Raw genomic sequence first — 18,473 nt, forward strand, 5'->3', positions numbered from 1 at the left:
GGTCCGGCTCAGCTGGGGGGCGGGCTCGCCGGGGCCACGCCCCCGTACCGGACGCCCCGCCCCGCGGCCTCTCTGCGCCCCGAAGCAGGGGCGCGAACCACCTCCGGGCGCCGCGTGGGCAGATTCTCTGGGCGTGGCTCCGGGGACGTGATGGGCAGGTGAGGGCGCTGCCCAGGGTAGGGCCGAGAGAGGGTCGCGGGGTACACCAATGGTGGAGACCTCCGTCCAAGATGGCAGTGGGCTGCGGTGGGGCGCGCGCCGCGCCTCATCTGACCCGCTGTCAAAGGAGTTCCTGGCGCGTCCTCCGCTCTTGGCGCAGGTGCACACTCTGTCCAGGCCCGCAGCCCGCAGACGGGCAGAGAGACCCCGCTTGGGCCGGACACCGCCGCAGAGCGCAGTGGGTCTGCAGGAAGGCTTGGACATTTCGTCCCTGAAGCCAAGGCTCGAAGGGGACCTGTAGCCACCGCCAAGCCGCGCCCCACCCCCACCAGGCTTGGTGCTGCCTCCCCAAACCAGGAGATGAAGTTTAGGGCTAAATGATTATTTGCAGTGGGCAGTCCGCATGTTATGGGATTTTAACAGCATTTTGGCCCCTGTTCTATATGTCAGTGACAACCCCCCACTCCAGGTTTGACAATCCAGGCTATCTCTAGACATTATCACTGCCCAATCTTGGGGGCAGAATTGCTGAGAGCCCATTGCTAGCAGCACAAACTGCTGAGTGGTGTCGTGCAAATATCTTCCAAATCCATGGGGCCACTAACGGCCTGGCATGGAGTGGGGCCTGGAAAAGAGCATCTTCCCTGGCCTTATGCCAAAGGAAGCACCGAGGTGGGGTGCAGCTGGCAGCCAGCAGCCCCCTGCGATGCTGAAGGGTGGGTTTGCAGTGTACACCTTTCCGTAATGAGAGGCCTGGAGATACAGGGTTTTTTGTGGGGGAGCGGTGACTGAAAGGCATGGAATCGTGAGTTCAGTGTATGAAGTAGCGGCTGGCACAGACATGGAGCTGCAGCTGCTCAGGAAAGCTAGGGAGGAGAAGGGGTCTGGGAGGCCAATTCATGGATCGGGAACTGGACCATAGCATGCCAGCCTGCCCAAGCCAAGACCCAGAGTGGGGACCCTGCCCAGCACAACAAGTGATGTCCCCTGGACTCAAGGCGACACACCTGTGTGTTCAATGCCTGGAGGCTGTCAAACCACCTTGCAGCTAGTCCTCGTCCAGTCACTGTGGGTAGTGAGCTGCATAAGTGCTGGAGACCAGAAGTGGAGCCACCAATCCTCCTGGAAAGGAGCTGCCAGTGGCACATCTGTAAACTGCAGCCACTTTCTGTGCCTGTAGCACTTCCTGCCCAGTGCTCTGCAGGGATAAATAAGCCATTTGCACACCTCTCACAAGGCCCCATCCAACCTAGAAGGGCCACAGGGCTTGCCAGAGTCCAGACCATCACTCCATGGATGAGAGCAGCGTCCAATGCAGACATTGAGCGCTAATGACCTGCATGACCTGCCCAAGGTCATGGGACCCCTCAGCTGTTGGTGGACTAACCAGGCTGCTGGGACCCTGTACACAGAGGGCTGGACAGACAATAGGATGGTAGCATGGGGACAGAGGGCCCAGGCACTTGTCAGAAAACAGTAACACACAGCTGGAATGTAGACTTTGGCCTTTATAAGGTAGCCACGTTGGTTCACGGATCACAAGATTTATACAGGCAAGATGTTAACCACAGGGAAAATGGGGTAGGGGAAAGGATATATGGGGGAATTTGCTCTACTACTTGCTTGATTTCCTGTAAACCTAAAAAATAAAGTCTACTAATTAAAAAAAACTATGGTAAGAATTAATATTTGCCTGCCTGGCAGTGTTCATAGAATCCTGAGAAGGAACCTGTCCCTTCCTTCCAAGACACAGGCACTTCAGGAGGGTCTCTGAAGCAGGAATTCCCAGATTCCAGTCTTCCTCACCCACGGGCCAGTCTGGGGTGAGGGCATGGCAACAGAACTGGTTCCCATGCTGTCACTGTGAACCCACAGGGTCGTGGCCAGCCCCCATCAGATACCTTCTGGAAAGTTCAAAGAAAGGGCTCTGCCTGTGCTGTTCTCTTGGAGGGAGGCTTTCACAGAATGAACCCAGGAGGGGCTCAGCAGTGCCCCTCCTGCCCCCAAGGCAGGAACAACCAACTCCTCAGTGGTCCCTACAGCATCTGCAAAAGGCTTAGGGACATCCTCTGCATTCCAGGGTACCAGCTGAGTTAACTAGGGAAAGAGTCTTAGGGGCCCCCGTTTCCTTGTTCTGGGTGATGGCAACTAAGGGACTGGGCCACTGCTGTCCAGCTTGAGCCCATTCAGTGGGCTCCAGTGACAGCAGACCCTACGGCACCCCCTCAGTGGTATGTGAGTAAATGCACTCAGTCCTCCGTCAGGCTACAGAGTAAATCTCTTGTCCTGGAGCCAGGTGGCCAAGGCAAAGGGCGACATGGTCCATGCAGATGAGGGCAATCTAAGCTTTCACTCATTCCTCACCCATCCACTTACCTCCTTGATATGTGTCCCTCATAAGCTCTCTGAGCAGCTTGGTACCCTGCCAGTTCTGAGACCTCTCACGTCCAGGGACCAGAGTGACATCTACTGCTCAGTTGTGTGTGCATAAACTGAAGGCTCATGCACTCTTGGGCCCCATCCACCACTGGGGACTCTCTGGAAGTGGGCTGTGGACTGGAGGCCTCTCTCAGCCCGTCTGGATATTTCAGTCCTGGGACAGTGGGTGGCTGAGGCTCAGGCAGTTTACATGGGGCTAGGGCTTGTAGCGGGAGTGTTGTGAACCCCTCATACCTCTTTTTACATGACGCAGAGTTGCTGGTGTCACATCTACCTCACCTCCAGTAGGAGCTGGTGACAGAAGTCTCTCCCTTCGTGGAGCCAACACTGTGGGCTCCCCTACCATGCACAGCAAGGTTCTGGGGCCACAGACAGCCCAACAGATTGAATGCCTGTAGTTTTGAGTTTCAGCATGTGAACTTTGGCTGTTGCTATCCAAAGTGCATGTACCACGAAGCTACTTCCTGAAGGTCTCCATCTTCCCCAGAAACTGGAAACTCAACAACATCCAGTTTCGCCCAAAACAGGTATCTTCTCTCAGCATGAGGCCAGCCATGGCCCTTGCTCTGGCCTTCGGCATTCATTAGAGAATACCCAAGCCCACTACCCTAACCTCTGAGTCACCCTGCCACCCAGCCTCCCGCCAAGGTCACTGCCAACCTTGTAGGGACGTAATTATCGTAACTGTGGTCAAATGATGCTCTGAGAGCCAATGCTTCTAATTTAATGTTTGGCAACTGCAGTGTGCAACGTGTAATTACAACATGACACACCCCAGGAGGCCCTGCCCACCTCAACCCAGTAACCCTCAGTGTGGAGTCTCCACTTTCTTCCTCCCCAACCTAATGTGCTGGCAGGTTTTGGTGTCAAAGAGTAGGAGGGAGACAGCTGCCACCAATGTGGCTGGGGCTGCCTCAAGGGGGCTGAGTGTAGGCTTCAGGCCTCACAGGCCCAGAGTGGAGTCCAGATAGACTCTGGCAGGTGTGTGACCTTGGGAGTGTCCCCCTGGTGGCTCAGCTCTCATGGTATTATTATCCCTCTTTATCATCACTGTTGTTTGCACCAGCTGCTATGTCAACCTCAGGCTGGGCAGCTCCTCACCCTCTTGCTGGCCATGAGTGGACCACAGCCCCCAGGGCAGGGAGCCATAGTGACCCAACCAGTCACTAGACATTCCTTAAGACACCTCCTCATAGGGAAGGGGGCAGCCTCGGGGGGATGCTTGACCACACTGGAAGGTGAGTTTGTAATGGAGGTGACAGCTGGAAGTTCAAGTGGAGTCTAGACATGGCCAGTGAGAGGTACCCAGTGCAGGGACTGTGAGAGCAGCAGCAGAGTGCTAAGCCATCCATGTGCCTGCCTAGCCCAGGCATTGGCATCTCTCCTGCCAACAGCTCTAAAGGACTGCTAGCAAAGCTAAGACCCAGGAAATTCCTCTCTGGCCAGGAGAAGGCGTAGTGAAGGAACAGCTGAACACAGCAGCTGGATTGGAAGGCCAAGGACATGACCTAGCCTAGAAACCTGCAGGACACCCACAGTGGGTGCCAGGCCCTGGAGAAGCTAACGACATCAGTCAAAGAGGAAGACACAGGGAGAAATGAAACAGACAACAGAGTGGAATGTGGTGGGGCCACCGGATGACAGAGGTTGAGATATGAAGATATGAAGTCTTCATATCAGATATGAAGTCTGGCCAGTTGGCCTCTACACAGAGCAGGTCTGCAGTCTACTAGAACCATTCAGAAGGTCCCAGCCCACTGAACCCAGAAAAGACACACAGCAAATATGCCTGGGAGGAGTCCACTTTTCACTGTCTTAGGGAAGAGGGGTGTCCCACCATGGCCACCACTGATAATGTCCGAGATGTGCCATGAAACCTCAGAACTTCACAGAAGCTGAAAGCTTTTCCTGCGATTCATCAGTGCAGAGGGCTGCACATCTGTTTTGTGCACACACAATTCCCTGAATTGTTCCCTCACTGGGGCTTGCAGAGGTCATGATACTTCTGCCCTAAAAACTGAGCAGGAGCCCTGTCCACCAAGCTATGCTCTCCTGATGCTGTGGACAGCCAAGGAGCCACACAAAGAATCAGTACCTCTCAGCACAACAAAATGTGAGCGTGACACTGGTGGCCTCACATGGGGACCTAGGCCACCTGGGAGCCTCTATCTGCTCTTCACAGGGTAGCACCCCCTGACCAGCTGGGGAGGCCACAAGATTCAGAGGTCCAGGGCTGAGGGCCCATGCTGAGTAGGCACCATCCTGGCAGCTGACCCCACCTGCATGTGAATCCCACCAGGATGTCTGCCTAGGCCCACCTGGGACCATGCTGCAGAATAAGCTGAGGGTGAGGGCTTCTGCAGCTGCTCTGGGTGAGCTCAGAATAGTGATGTGATTCCAGAGAGACCATCATAACTTTTACTTTCCTGCAAATTTATGGCAAGAGAAAGAATGTGCTCTTCCCTGACTTCACGGCCTTCGGTTTTATGCCATAAGAAGGCACCTCTCAGGACCAGCTGTGCCTGCAGGCAGCCAGGACATGTGAGGGACCATGATTCTGTACCTGGCCTGGTCAACATCTGCTAAACCAGAAATCAGGCTCCTCCAAGGCTCAAAATAGTCTGCAGTGCCCACACTGGATGGACTCAGACCCTACCAGGCTCTGGTCACTGTGGGGAGGATGGGCAGTCCAGATGTTGGGCACAATTTGGGAAGGCAGACCATGGACAATGCAGTCACCACCCAGTAGCTGCCCAGCTAGACTAGGTTTGGCAGCCAAGATTCCAGCTGAGAGCCCCAGGGTAGGCCCTTCCCAATTAGTTCTGGGCCAGCCCATGGGCGGCCAGCCCTACTCCTGGGTGACTCAGCCCAGCAGGTGGGGGCAGCCATAAACATGCTCCACCAGAGGTCTATTGGTGGAGCCCATCCCTACCCATGTCATCAGCCTGTCCAGTCCTGTCCTTAATGAAGGTCAGGCAGGGAGCAGGCAGCTTGAGACTGCCCCCAGCTGGAGGGGCAGAGAGCCAGCCCTGTGGCCCTGGGTAGCATATGAACCATGAAGAGGAGGCTGGGGTACACAGCCACTCTCTCAGTAGGTCTGGGATGGTGCAGGCAGGAGGCCAGGCTCCCCCTGCCCGAGGGTTGCAACCTGTGCAAGACTCAGGCTGAGCTGGGCTCCGAGTATGGTAGGGGGCATGCAGCTGGGTCAGGGGATTTGTCCCCACCATGGTGGCCATGTCTCTGTGTGCACACTCTCCTGTGTTCCACGGCTGCCAGGTCCAGGTCTGAGCAAGATGGAGCAGCCAGAGCTGGATCACAGCAAGGGCTGACTATGGAGAGAGTGCTATGTCCACACGGTGTTCATCACCTCTGGGATGTCTGGTAGAAGGTCCACTATCAGGGAGGCTGGGTACCCAAGAAGTCAAGGGCAAGGTGGGCCAATGCTGTGATGAGGGGATGGCAGGACCCAGGTGGCCTAACGTCACTGGGTGGGCATGAGCAAGATGGGCAGTGGTGATGCAGCCATCATACCCTTCTATGTGGCCTTAGCTCCACTGGAGGCCACACAGCCAGCTGGGTGCTTCCTGGCCACTACAAGGCTGCAGGGAGGGCGACTTGTCCTCTGGTCCATTCATAGGTATGGAGACCCACACTGTAACATGGTGTCCGGCTCTGGCTCCAGTGGCCCAGGACAAGGCAGCCAAACCTGGGATCTGGTTCTGCTCTGCTCTCCCAGCGACTGGGTTGTGGGAGTCTTACATCTTGAAAGCCACCGTCACCAGGACTGGGGACTAAACATCCGGGCCCTTGAGTCAGGCTCAAGAAAGATGACCTAGCCCAAGTCAGCAAAACCTCACAGCCCCAGCACCACCCCTCGCCCCTTGCTACAGTCCCTCAAACCTCACCAGACTGGCTTCCCCCAGAGGCCCTGCTCTGTCCAGCCTGGGTAGGAGCCAGAATGTGTCCACAGGCCTCTAGTTGCAGGATCGCCTTTCCTCACCACCAGCCAGCAGCCACTCTGAGCTGCCACTGGTAGGTGCACTCCTGTAGGGCTCCTGGAAAAGGGGCCTGCACCTCCACATCTGTTGTGGGGCATGTCCAGTAGTGTGCGAGGGGAGGTGGACTGAGACAAGCCTCCAGCAGCCTGACCTGGGGGGAGCACAGCACAAACCCTCATGGAAGGGCTCGCTGGGGTCACCAGTGATGGAGGAAAGCAGTGTGGCCACGTTAGGGGGAAGAATAACATCACAGATCCTTGTTCACAGTGGCTTAGGACCGGGCCACCCCAAATTAGCTGCATGGTCAAAGGAGTGTAACAAGGGAAAAGTCTTCAGTTCTCACAATGATCCTACAATGATCACGTTTTGCTCTTGTGATTAAGAAAACAAATTATGAAGAAAGGAAGAGAGTCAGGTGTGGTGGTGCATGCCTATAATCCCAGGACTCTGGGTGGCTGAGAGAGGATTCCAAATATAAGCCCCGCCTGGACAACTTAGCAATTTAGTGAGGACCCTGTCTCAAAATAGAAAATAACATTTTTAAAAAGGTCTGGTGTGGTAGGTCAATGCAAAAGACCTGGATTTAATCCTCAGTACCAAGGGTGGGGGCAGAAAGGGGAAGGAGAAAACTTACTCTGCATTCTGTGGGACACTGTTGCACTGTTGTCCCAGAAGACAGCTGCGCCTGGGGTGCTGCTGATAGAGGCAGCCCAGAAGCTCAGGATGTTTGAGAATTGTCCCCACCCATGTGAGTCTCTCGGGGAAGATCGCCAGGTTCAGTTCCCATCCCCCAGGCTGACGACCCTTTGGGGCAGCTGGAAAGCCCAGCAGGGAGCTCAGCCTAGCTCAGCGGTAAGGACAATTCCCCTTTTCCTTCCGGATTGGACTTCCTCCGTCTTCCTCACTGGTCAGCCCAGACCTCAGCCGCTCAGAACTGTCACCGTACAGCAGTGGTGATAGCACTGTACAGCCACTAGGATCACCACCTCCTTAGGATCTGCTGGGGTCTGCTTTATCCTCTGGAGGCACCCAAAATCCAGCCTCCTGTCCCACAACCTGTGGGACTTGGCACCTTCCCACCATGTCTGAGCCGCCTCCTGCCTGCCTTGCATTGTATCATGCAGAGAACGAAGTCGAAAAGATGTGATTTGAGTTTAGGAAGCTAATTAAAATGTTTGTTAAAAGACTTTTAAATTATAAACATGAATAAATTTATTGAAAAAAAAGGTAAGATTGTCCTGTAGGTGTTGAGATAGAACAGGGGCCCTGTCATTCCCTGCCTGTCCCTAGTTTATCAATGCTCCCTGGGCTCCCTGTGTGCTGTGCATGGGGGCAGGATCTAGATTTTAAACCCAATTTCACAAGAGCAAATTGCAGATCTTGGGGCTGGGTGGTGTGGTCCTTTTTTCCTAGGTCTGTTGTGGCCTGGGAATGTGGAGTCCAGCGAGGCATGGGCCAGCATCATGAGTGAAGGTGTGCTGGTGTCAGCAGAGAGCCCTTTTGTAGGCATCTCTGAATATCAACTGTCTTTGCTTCTTCCAAGTCTAGCACAGGAGCAGCCACAGCAGCTGCCATCTCCCACTATCTGACTGTTCCTAGGCCCTTTTTCTCTTTACCTTCAAGCCCTGCCACTCCAGGCCCCTCTGGCCCTTCATAGGATCTCGGGCCCCACAAGGGCCACCCCATAATGAGCTCACATCAGAGGAGTTTAGTGGCATCCTCAGGAGGTAGAGCAGGGCTCACTGGTGGCTGAGTGGGCAACAGGCCATCCTTGTGCACATGGTATCCTGCTGCTGTCTTCCCAGAAGGCTCCACAGCTGGGCAGCCCCCACTCTCTGCCTCATGGCAGTGCCCTAGAACAATGACCTGCTCATTCTGGGTCCACTGGCACATGTGGGCCAGTCTTGACCAGTGGAGGATGTCATCTCCAGCAAACACTGACTCTAAAGACATTCTCAAAAGTGAGTGGTGCTAGGCAGAGGAAGATGTCCTGTGGGAGGGGATCCTATACAGTGTCACCTTGGTGGTGGGTGTCTGAGCCTCAGGTGTCACTGATTGGGTCACAGGGTCACACTCTCCTGGCTGTCCCCCTAAGGGCATGAACACCAGCCAGAGGCATCCTGGCAAGTTCTGCCCTCATGGCTCAGCTCCAGCCCTGATGCCAACTCCCTTGTCTTGAGGATTGATGAGAAGCCACTGGATAAACCGGTGTGGTGTGCAGGTGTGTGCAGACATGTGTAGGCATGTGCAGGTGTGTGCAGGCAGATATGAGTGTGTGGGGGTAGGTACAGGGCCAGGAGGTAGGAGGAAGGACTGACCCTTGTCATGGCCCAGGTCAGGGTCAGTCGTACCCCCAGGGCTCCAGCACCCATTCTCCTAGAGGGATGGATACAGCTGCCAGAACAGTTTTCAGCCCTTTCTCAGGAAAGGCCTGTCCAGGAATAGCCTGATCCTGCAGCTCCTGTCCAGATCTCATATGGCCTGAGAGGACCCCCTTCCCAGCACCCACAAGGTAGAGCTGACCACAGTAAGGGGCAAAGCCTGTGCAGTGTCTCCCCACATGCTGCCCCAGCTGTCCTGCTTTTACTCTGCATTTTCCCACTCTCACTATTTGTACATGTGTGATTTTCACAGGTCACAAGCTGCTTTGACCATTCATCATTCTAAAACTGCAATTTTAGGTAAACGTCAAGACATTTCCTGCTGAAAGCTGAATTGGCGAAGCTACCTCTTCTGAGACCCCAGCCACTCTGCTGTCCTGCTCGCTTGCCTTGATCCTGGGGCTGGGGCTGAGATGGAAGAGTCGCTTGCGGACATGCTCCCTGGTGGAAGGTTCAGGTTTCAGGAAGCACTTTCTCTTAGCCATACCTCATGTTTCCTGTGCTTCCAAAAATGTCCAGGCAGGAAGTACTAAGTCTCCAAAGGCAAAAATAGCTGTCTCCCCCACAGCCACTGCTGCCAGCCCCACAGCAGTGCCCTGCCCAGATGGCCTCGGTTCTGGGTTTACTGCACCTTCTTATTCTGAAGCTGAGCTGACCTGCCCTATGCCTACCTTGTTCCCAAAAGGACTAAGATCAGGTGCTAAGCTCAGCCAGAGGGGCTTTGTCCAAGGCCCACCTCACTCAGAGGTATGGAGGGTGGACATGGATATGCTCAGCCAACAAGACAGGGCATACCTAGAAATGGTGAAGCAGGTCAGCAGGAGGCAAGGGGGGTTCCTGTTGTCCTCATGCCTACAGACCTGGGCCCAAGTTCTTTGGTGGCCAGCGACTGGCTTTCAGTGTTCACAGTGTGAAAAGCGCCCTGAGAAGAGGCCAGTCCCAGAAGAGACTTGCTGGGTCCTGGCTAGTGTGGACACCCATGCACTGCACCCCAACCCATCATCTTGCTGTTTCCTATGAGGCTAGAGTGCTGGTAGAGTCCAGTGCATGGCCAGCCTGGGTAACATAGCATAACTTTGTCTCAATAGGAAGGGAGAGGAGGAAAAGGAGGAAGAAGAGGAGGAGGAAAAAGGGGAGGAGGAGGAGGTGCAGAAGGGAAAGGAGGGAGAGGAAGAGGAGGATGGGGAGGAAAAGGAGGGGAGAAAAAGAAGGACAAGGAGAGGGAGGGAGAAGAGGAGGAGGAGAGAGAGAGAGAGAGAAAGAGGAGGAGGAGAGATCCAAGCTGGAAGCTTGTTCTGTCTGACCATGTGATGCCCTGGCCATGTGAGGCCTCCACCAGATGCCAGCACCATGCTCTTGGGCTCCCTAGACCCAGAAGTACAAGCCAAATAAACTCCTATTCTTCCTAAATTACCCAGTCTGCAGTATTTGCTTACAGGCACTGACAGACTAAGGCAGGTAAGCAGGGAACAAGAAGATGTGTTGGTGACTGGTTGCAAACATGGGATTTGTTGGCTGGCCAGGGGCAGCAGAAATCTTGAGCCTGAGACAGACTGGCAGGAGCCACAGTGCCCAGGGACCAAGGTCCCTCCTCCCAGCAAGGTCTGTCCAGAGCGTCTGGCTCCTGCCTTCTATTCTCTTGCATCCATAATTCACAAGGCACAGCAGTAATACTGATGGGCACCAATGCAGCATTTCGTGTCCTCAACAGACATGTTGTTTTTTAAAGATATCCTAGTATTGGAGTGTTTGTCTAAAAAACCTAACTTGATCCTATTTGCTTAGAGTTCTGTTCATTCTAACAGAATAGGAGAACTCTGCTGAACTGCAGGAGTGAAGCCAGGCTCTGTTGCAGAGGGACGGCTGAGGGTCTCTCTGCTTGGGAAAGACAAACCCACAGCACTGTTGGCATAGGGGTTTGGCTGTGCAAGGAGCACAGCCTTAACATTGTTCTGCTCATTTGTCCAGGGGATGATACAGTGCCTGGACAGGCACAACATGGGCCCAGAGAAGCCAGAAATCCACATACTGCCTCTGTCTACCGTGTTCAGCTACTCGGCGTACCCATGAGGCAGGAGGTAGCCCACAGACCCTAGAACTGGACAGGGTGAATTTTTAGTTATTTTAATAATATTCTTTGTCTCTAAGTGGATTTCAGCGTAGACACAGTCTTATTTTCCTGATCTGGCAGATTATCAGGCATTTGCTTGTTTCTGAGCACTGGGACTGGCCAGGGTCACAGCACCATGCACAGGCCAGACCTATGTGGCGGCCTAGCCGCCTAGAAGTCAGCAAATAAAACAGAATTGTAGTGACCACAGGAAGAGGAGAGCAGGAATGTGACCTCCTCCGTGGGGGGAGACTATGCTTCACAGCCATGTGCTCTGAGCTAACGAGGCCAGCCAGCCTGGACATGGAATGGTCCTGGAGTTGGGGCCACTGAAAGCTCCATGCGTGTGAGGAGTCCACCCAGGCCCTGCTTCTCAGGGAGCTTAGCAAGACTCTCTGGCAGCCATCCTGAGGGCCACCCCCTCCCCAACCTGCTGCTTGGGATGTTTCCTGGCTGCAGTGTCCTGGCCCTGCACCAGCAACCAGCTCACGTGATCACTGGTCTTTGCCAGCCACAAGGAGTTGGCAGAGGACAAAAAAAGCCCGTCCCTGCCCCCACAGAGCCAGCAATTTAGAGTCAGAGTTGGAGGGCACTCAATAGAAAGACTTCCTCCCGATGGGGCAAGTAGGCAGCCAGGGCCAGAGGGGTGGAGTCAGGGGTGGCTTGAACCAGTTCAAAAAGGGGGGACAGTCATAGTGGGGATAGCCACATTATCCCAAGGAGGCAGGGGGTATCCACAAAAAGCTGCCTTCTGGGTGGGACCAGATTTGATTTGCACTTTGGAAAGGAGGCCCTCTGCTCTGTGGGCTTAGGGGAAGGAGGAGGTGAGAAGGTCCAGAAGAGGATGTGCCCAGCAGACACATGGTCAGCAGTGACTGAGGCCTGGGGACTAAGATGATGAGTCTGCAGGTGCACAAGGTCACACCTGCCAGCACCCTCAGGTGCAGCCACTGGTATGGGGCACCAGGAGGTATGGCAGGTATGTGGGGCTGCCTCTGGTCCTGTGGGTGGCTTGAGCCTGAGGGGAGCCAGAACAAGAGCCAAAGAGTTCAGAGAAATCCAAGACCCACTGGGGACAGACAGGCTGTATCCCATACATTCAGTAATTCATTTTTAGGACCTTCAGTAGGTGCTTCCATGGAGACATGGCCCAAATGGCCATTGAGCATTCCTCTAGCTTGCAAGGACCAGCTGAGCATGGGGAGAGGTTCTGCATCTGTGTCTCCTAAGGGCTTGGTCTGAGTTCCCCCAAAGGGGCTACCCAGGACTATCTGTAGATTCAGTCTGATCACAGTATCTGGGCACATGTGCAGGCCCAGCAAGGCCCTTCCTCCCTTCCTGCTGTACTACAGCAGCCCCTACCACACTGAGCGGGCTCTGGAGGGGCCACCCACTTGCAGGTTGATGGTACAGCAGAGCCCCAGCTCCAGCACCCTACTCCTACTCTCACAGCAGCATCAGTCCTCCGCATGGGCACCTAGGCATTTTGGGGAGCACTCGAATCCACCCCAACCTTTGGTGGCTGGATAAGCCAGCTTGCCTTGTTCCCATGTCCTGCCCCCTGCTGTGGCTCTCTGTGTTGGCAGGACCCCTGTGGAAACACAACCCCCCCATATTGTAACTGCAGCCCCACCTTTCCCTCCAGACTGTGGTGGTGATGATAGAGAGAAACGTCCTTTACATCACAGCACAGTGGGCCGAGCCAACTCTATAATCAGTGCCCAAGTTGTAAGGGGACAGACCCAGCCCACTGCATCTATTCCACGATCCCCAGATCTTGGCCTATAGTTTGGAAACCGCTCTAGGCCGTGGGCTCCCAGCACAGGGACAAGTAGCCCTTCATTCCTGTCTCCCCAGGGCTCAGCCTGAGCTCCCCTCATGCCCAGGAACATTTGTGGTTTCAGTCTGATCACAGTAGCACCTGCCCCTGGCCTCCCTGGTGACTTGGTGAGCCAGGTCCCATGGTGGCTTCACAACCTGGTGGCCCACACTGAGGGCAGCTTGGAGCTGTGTGATATACCACACAGGCCATGGGGCAGTAAGGGCTCTAAAAGATCCATTAAGCTTCAATGGGAGCCCTGAGAAGAGGGTGGGCAGAATAGTGGCCACACAGGCTAGCATCCAGACCTCAGGCTTAATCCGAGCCATGCAGACTGCCCTGGGTCTCCCACCATGGGGACCAAGGTCTCATCTGTATTAGCTGATTCGATTTATATCCAATGAGTGAGGTTTAGGGTGAAGGAGGCACATTCATTTAGGCTCAGTACCAGGCCAGGTGGAGTTGAGGATGGCCTCACATCATAGCCCCAGCCCCTGTTCAGAGGTGGGAGACCTCTTTCTGGTGCTGATGCAGCCATGGACCAAGGAACATGGCAGTAAATACATCCTGAGCACATGAAGTTCACTTAGCAAACCTCTTCCTTTGGTGATCTATCAGGGACCACTGGGGAAGACCTTGCAGCAGCAGCTTCAGAGAAGTTTTACCAGAAGTTGAAGCTGGGGCCTCTTCCTCATACCAGCATAGTGAGCCACCTTGGCAACAGTTGCCCAAGACCCTTGGGCATATGTCTCCAACATGAACATGTGTAGATACATCCATTACCCCACACTAAGAAGCACAGATTTACTATTGTAACCTGCATGGAGTATGTTCCTGTTCACGTCAGGAGGACATGAGATACTGAACCCAGGAAGCTGTTCACCCTCTGCTGCTCCCATCAGGTGGAAGATGGGACAGTTATGATTTATACCTAGATATCCCCCCGAAACCTCATGTGCTAATAGGTGGTACTTTGGGGACCAGAGGGGTGTGATATTTGTCAGTTTATAGCTAAATATGCTGTTGAGTAGTAGAGACTGGTTGGAGAAGATGGACCACTGGGGTGTGGCCTGGAAGGGTCTATCTCTCTCCCCAACTCCTCCTTTCATGCTGTCTGTTTTCTGTCCACCATGTAAGGAGTTCTCCTGCACCGTCCCCTTTGCCATGGCGTCCTGCCTTGGAGTCAGCCACTATAGACTGGAATATGAGCTAAAATAAGCCCCCTTTCCCCTATGTTGTGGGTGCCAGGTATTTTGTCTCACAACGAGGAAAGTGACTAAAACAGACACTGAGACAGAGGCTGTTCAGCCTGGGTTGATGCTGTCAGGAGGAAGGTGTGACACTGGCTACTCCTGTCCTTCCATATGACAGACAGATTGCCTAAACCAGCCCAACAATGGGGCTCAGCAAAAGAGCAGGCCCTGCCCACATGTAGCTCCCAAGGCACCTCCTACCCATCTCTATACTAGGGCGAGGAGCACCTGGCTGTCATCACTTCAGAACCATTTTAGATGCTATTGTGCCCCACAGTGGCTCCTGCTGAACATCCACTAGGCGGGAAGCTGTGGTTCCATGTCAGATCCTTCCTCCTTTTGACTTCGAGGCAGGCTCCCCAGTTCACCCGAGCAGCCATACTGAAGGTCTGCCTGCTGTCCCAACCCTGATTCCAAGAGGCAGCCTTGGCTGCTTATCATGGCGCAGAGCTCAGAACACTTGTATTGTTGCCACCTAGATACAGATACAGATGCTGATACCCATACCGATAGAGACAAAAGTCTCTTCCCTGCAGGTGGACAACTCTCCAGGGTCCTGAGAAAGGCCTGGTCCAACCGTTCATGGAGATACCCCAATGAAGCCCATGGATTCTGACCTATTCTTCTTCCCTGCCTCACCGTCCCTGGCCCCAGCTTCCTGGGAACAGAAACTCCATGTGCAAACTCCTGACTCAGGCTCTGTCTTTTGGACTGGGGCTGGGAGATCCAGGCCAAGACAAACATCCTACACGATGGTTGAGGCACACATGGAATCCACACTGAACGTCTGCCTGCTGTTAATTAAATGCTTCCTGTGACAGGAACCTCATCCCTTCCTGCAGTTGGGCCAGGGACAGATACAGGCTCTGGCACTGGGTCAATCATGTTGTGCTGGGCTTTAATGAGATAATATTTGAAAACTGCCTAGCATTTAGAAAATGCTTAGTCAGTGGGATCACCTGCTTCTTCCAGAATTCCTAGCCATGTAGACTGGTTAGGAGTGCCGCCCTGGGTAAGGTGCTGGGTTGGGCTGATTCCCTCATGGGGTCACACAGAACTGTCCCATACTTCTGTTATAAGACCAAATTGTGGGTATTTTGTAGAACATCCTACCAGTTCCTGAGTTCAGGCTCCTTTCTTGAGATCTGCCCATGATCCCAGGACTCCTGCCACATTCTCAAACAACTGCCTGTGGCTTTCAAGAGCCTCTTGTAAGGGGATTCTCTCCCAAAGCTACACCTATACACGTGCTGTGGAAGACAGAATTCATGGGACCAAGTCCACACCACATGCCATAGATTATATTTCTAAATAGTATGGGCTGCAGGCCCTGAATGAGGAATTAAATCCAGCTGAGGCAAAACCTACCTTTAAAAGAATAAAGGAGTAGAAGAGAGCCCCATGCAAATCCACTGCCCAGCACAGCTGGGCTCCCTTGAGACTTGGTTTATTCTGGCCACCACATGCAGTCTCCTGTGATTCAGATGCTCCTGCCCTCTTCACAGCACCCACTTCACAGTCCTGTGGAGGTTCATTCTGTCAGAAATGGGTAAGGACACCTAGAGGTTTGGAGCTCAGGCTGTCAGGAGAAACTTGTCTGTCCATGGCTTTGAACTCAGCCTTTGCTGAGGGTGCACACAGCTGATTTTTAGTCTGGGCCTAGTGACTCCAGCATTGCAAGTCTCTAGGTGTTGTTGGTGTAGACCAGCAGTGAGTCTTTACTTCCGACTCCAGCATGGTGGGGCTGCTGTGTAGCTCTTCAATTTGGAGACCCGGTGTCACAGCTCATTTAGGCTGCTATAACAAAATACCTTACTATGGATAATTTATACACAACAGAACTTTATTTCTCACAATTGTGCAGGTTAGAAGTCCAAGGGCAAAGCCCCAGCAGCCCCATGTCTGATGATGACCCCTTCCTCACAAGTACCTTCCATGTATCCTCTGGTAGCCGAAGACTTAAAAGGGCTCCTGCCACCCTCTTGTATAAGGCACTGATCCTGTGGTCCCCATGACCTGGTCATCTAAAACCCCACCTCCTAGCACCATGCCCTTGGGGTTAGGCTCCAACATAGGTGCTTGAGGGACAGGATATTCTGACCCCAGCAGCTGGTCTGCCCCACTGCTAGACCCAGGGAATCAGCACTGGGTCCTCAGAATATAGTCACTATTCACCAACATTCTGCATAACAATGAAAAATAAAGAAGATTGCCTGTGCAGTGAGCCCAAAATTGGGGAGAGTTCCGCGTAACTTCCCCTTTCGGTGCCCATGTGACTTTGCTCATCCTTCAATACCAACCTCCCTTCTGTCTGATTTAAAGCCACACAACCTCAAACCAGCAAATGTCAACATACTATGTTCCCTTTCCTATCCCTTGCTTGGGTCAGGGTGAGGCCCCACAGCCTGCTCCTTTTATTGAGACTCTACTGTGACAGGAATTTTGGGCCCCACCCTCCTTGATTTTAGAACAGCACCCAAACCACCTTGCATTTCTTCAGTGCCTCTTGGTGTTCTGAGTGTTTGCAAAAAGGACAGTCCAATAACATTTTAGATAGCAGTGGAAAGAAAGCAAATTTGAGGAGATGGACAGGAAGTAAGACATATACTGAAGCACAGTTTGAATACCATGTGCTACTGCGGGCCAGAAGCCATCTGCAGCTCCTTATCTCTGACCTCTTACCACAAGCTCAGGGGGCATTCTTGTAGCCAGAATGTTACTTTTAGAGAAATCATTTAAAACTTGACAATTCCTAATACACCAACTCCATCAGGTCTCTGGAAACAAATTCTCAGACTGCATCTGTCAGTCTGAAAGTTAGGTTGCCTTTTTATTCATCTGTTCAATCATAGAACAGGCTTTGCAAATAAGATGCAACTTCGGTAGAAACCATCACATCTGAAGTGGTGCTTAAACAGAAGCTTTAAAAGTTTGCTTTGTTATAATACAACATACTGTATAGAGAATGCTTGCTTCGCATTTAATCTTAGTTTTTTAAAGAGAAGGATTTAGGGCTGAGAAGGTAGCTCAAAGGTAAAGAGCACTTTCCTAGCACATGTGAGGCCCTGGGTTCCATTTGCTGAAACACACACACACACACACACACACACACACACACAGGAAGGGATTTGTTTCAGAATTGATGCGCACTATAACCTGTTCAGTAATTCGGAGCAGTGTGAATTACCCTCACTGGGGTTAATGTGTGTAAGAGGGTGGCACTGCCGTAAGCACTGCACATCACATTCACAGAACTTTCTCAACCCTGTTGCGGTCCACTCCCTCTGTGTGAAGTGTGTGAGTGAACCTCAGCAACCTGGAGAGGTTCTAGTCACCATACTCCTAACCGGATGTGGGATCGCCAGACCCCCAAGAGCAGGAAAAGGTGTGGCCATGTCTGGACTCCACTGCAGGACTGGGCCCAGCACCCTTAGCTCAGGCTAATAGGTGGGAATAACAGTGTCAGGTTTCTACTGAATTACTAGGGGTGGGAGTAGCTTGTTTCCTTGACAAAAAGACAAGCCATTGTTTTCCTTGCAGGGAATGTGTTTTAATGGACAAGCACTGCAGTCCCTAAACCTGTTATTTTTAAGTGATGTTACTTTTTTTTTTCTTAGAAAGGGTCTCGCTATTTATGTAGTGCAGGACGGCCTTGAGCTCACTATTTACCCCAGCCTGGCCTGGAGGGTCGATCCTCCTGCCTCAGTCTGCCCAGTGCTGGGATTACAGGCATGCGCCACCGCGCCCAAGTGTGGTCACTCTAAGTCGTTTGGGGGTGGCACAACAGAGGAGCAAAAACCACTAGACACACCCAGGGTCATCAGCCGGTCAAGGAGAGTGTGGGAGAGCCTCAAATACACTTATTGGCATATTCACGATGATCACTTAGAGAAACCGCAGGCGCCGGGGTCAGTCTGAAAAGACGCCAGTCCTAAAAGCCGCGCGTGGGTCATCGCGTCAGTGCTCCGGGGTCTCGTAGAGCCCCGGGCGGGCTCCTACTGGGGCGCGCGGGGACACCACGCGCCTCTCCCCAGTTCCTTCTGTCTGGCCCTGCTCGACCTCCAGGAAAACAGGGCGCGGGCGAGGGGTTGCACGATTCTTTGTTTCCAAAGTACATACGCCCACCTAGAGGTGATCGGGTTTGGATTTCAAGTCTCACCTCCTGTACCGCAGCATTTCCGTAACTTGCCCCGACCTCCACTCCTAGGCCGCGGTCGCCATCCAGCGCCCGGGAATCAGCACCTAAACCTCAGCACCGCCCCGCCCCGCCCCAGTACTAACGTCCCTGCTTCCTCCGGGACACGTCATCTGACT

The 18,473-nt window shown here is 53.3% G+C and overlaps 1 long non-coding RNA gene across 1 annotated transcript; it reads right to left on the minus strand.

Annotated features, from left to right (window-relative positions):
* Nucleotides 1–15,561: 15,561 nt before the first annotated feature.
* On the minus strand, nt 15,562–18,411 carry LOC106146934. The gene is made up of 2 exons (XR_001231582.1): nt 18,319–18,411; nt 15,562–15,680 (listed from the first exon to the last, which is right to left on the minus strand). It is a non-coding gene; the product is annotated as an uncharacterized LOC106146934 (long non-coding RNA).
* Between the last annotated feature and the right edge of the window lie 62 nt (nt 18,412–18,473).

The sequence above is a fragment of the Chinchilla lanigera genome, unplaced genomic scaffold (genome assembly GCF_000276665.1).
Source record: "Chinchilla lanigera isolate Chin_1 unplaced genomic scaffold, ChiLan1.0 scaffold00105, whole genome shotgun sequence".
NCBI lineage: Eukaryota > Metazoa > Chordata > Mammalia > Rodentia > Chinchillidae > Chinchilla > Chinchilla lanigera.